Source organism: Petromyzon marinus, unplaced genomic scaffold (genome assembly GCF_048934315.1).
Source record: "Petromyzon marinus isolate PM22_M1 ecotype Great Lakes invasive population unplaced genomic scaffold, UKy_Petmar_22M1.pri1.0 PM_G_Scaffold_21, whole genome shotgun sequence".
Taxonomy (NCBI): Eukaryota; Metazoa; Chordata; class Hyperoartia; order Petromyzontiformes; family Petromyzontidae; genus Petromyzon; species Petromyzon marinus.
Genome location: NW_027422773.1, coordinates 1,110,001 through 1,112,500, shown reverse-complemented (window position 1 = coordinate 1,112,500; position 2,500 = coordinate 1,110,001).

Below are 2,500 nucleotides of genomic sequence, written 5' to 3'. Positions count from 1 at the left end.
TCCAGAGGCATTTGCAGCAGAAAGGCACGTGCACTCAAAAATTTTAATATTTTTCACGCATAGACCCCGTCAAACGCTAGAAGTTGGCGGGGATGTCTCTCTTGTGGCTCACGGGGCTGTTAGGGTCGCACAGAAATGCCTCGGAATGGGAAAACGGGTCATTTTTGTGTGGCCACATTGCATAGGAACGGCATGAAACTTCCAGAGGCATTTGCAGCAGGAATGCATGTGCACTCAAAAACGTCTATATTTTTCACGGATAGACCCCGTGAAACGCTATAAATTGGCGGGGATGTCTCTCTTGTGGCTCACGGGCGCTGTTAGTTAGGGTCGCACAGAAATCCCTCGGAATGGGAAAAGGGGTCATTTTCGTGTTGCCACATTGCGTACGAACGGCATGAAACTTCCAGAGGCATCTGCAGCAGAAATGCATGTGCACTCAAAAACGTCTATATTTTTCACGGATAGACCCCGTGAAACGCTAGAAATTGGCGGGGATGTGTCTCTTGTGGCTCACGGGGCTGTTAGGGTCGCACAGAAATCCCTCGGAATGGGAAAACGGGTCATTTTCGTGTTGCCACAATTGGCATACGAACGGCATGAAACTTCCAGAGGCATTTGCAGCAGAAATGCATGTGCACTCAAAAACGTGAATATTTTTTCACGGATAGACCCCGTCAAACGCTCGAATTTGGCGGGGATGTTTCTCTTGTGGGTCACGGGGCTGTTCGGCTCGCACAGAACTCCCTTGGTCCACCTGATTCGTGCATACAGGCAGCAACTAAAACTATGTAAACCTGCTGTGAGGACATCTAAACAGTGGACCAGTGAGGCTGTGGAAGATTTGCGGGCGTGCTTAGACTGTACTGACTGGGATATGTTCACGACTGCTACCAATAGTCTGGATGAACTCACAGAGGCTGTGTACATCAGCTTCTGTGAGGACTGCTGTATCCCAACACGTACCAGGGTGAACTTTAACAACAACAAGCCCTGGTTCTCAGCAAAGCTCAAAAGGTTGAGGTTGGAGAAGGAGGAAGCGTTTAGGAGTGGGGATAGAGACAGATTCAAGGAGTCGAAGAACAGGTTTAGCAAAGCGGTGAGAGAGGCTAAACGACTGTACTCAGAGACACTAAAACACCAGTTCTCTACTAACGACGCTGCTTCTGTCTGCCAAAGGGCTCAGGCACATCACCAACTACAAACCCAGAGCGCCCCACACCACTAACGACTCCCGCCTAGCCAACGACCTGAACGAGTTCTACCGTAGATTTGAAAGACAATTGGACTGTCCTGAACCACCCCTTCCCACCCAAGAGGCCCCATCCCCCACCCATACTACAGAAACGACTCTCTCCTTTCAGGAGGGAGAAGTTAATGGGCTTTTCAAGAGGCAGAATCCACGCAAAGCAGCCGGGCCGGACTCTGTCTCTCCAGCCACCCTCAGGCACTGCGCTGACCAGCTGTCTCCGGTGTTCACCAACATCTTTAACACCTCCCTGGAGACATGCCATGTACCAGCCTGTCTCAAGTCCTCCACCATCATCGCTGTGCCCAAAAAGCTAAGGCCAACAGGACTAAATGATTACAGACCGGTCGCCCTTACATCTGTGGTAATGAAGTCTTTTGAGCGCCTGCTCCTGGCACACCTCAAAGCCATCACAGACCCTCTCCTGGACCCCCTTCAGTTTGCCTACAGAGCCAACAGGTCTGTGGACGACGCAGTTAACATGGCCCTCCACTTCACCCTACAGCATGTGGACGCCCCAGCATCCTACGCCAGGATCCTGTTTGTGGACTTCAGCTCTGCCTTCAACACCATCATCCCTGCCCTGCTTCAGGACAAGCTCTTCCAGCTGAACGTGCCCTACTCCACCTGCAGGTGGATCACAGACTTCCTCTCTGACAGGAAGCAGTGCGTTAAGCCGGGAACAGAAGTCTCTGACTCCAGGTCCATCAGCACGGGAACTCCTCAGGGCTGCGTCCTTTGCCCACTGCTCTTCTCCCTGTATACCAACAGCTGCGCCTCCAATCATCTGTCCGTCAAACTCTTGAAGTTTGTCGGACGACACCACCCTCATTGGGCTGATCTCTGGTGGGGATGAGTCTGACTATAGGTGGGAAGCTGACAACCTGGTGACCTGGTGTAGCCAGAACAACATAGAGCTAAATGCTCTAAGGACAGTTGAGATGGTTGTGGACTTCAGGAAGAATACAGCCCCACTCACCGCCATCACCCTGTTAGACTTCGCAGTCAAAATTGTGGAGTCCTTCCGCTTCCTGGGCACTATTCTCTGCCGGGACCTCAAGTGGGAACTGAACATCAGCTCCCTCGCCAAGAGAGCTCAACAGAGGATGTACTTTCGACGGCAGCTGAAGAAATGCAACCTGCCAAAGACAATGATGGTGCAATTCTATACAGCGATCATTGAATCCATCCTCACCTCCTCCATAACCGTCTGGTACGCTGCTGCCACTGCCAAGGACAAGAGCAGACTGC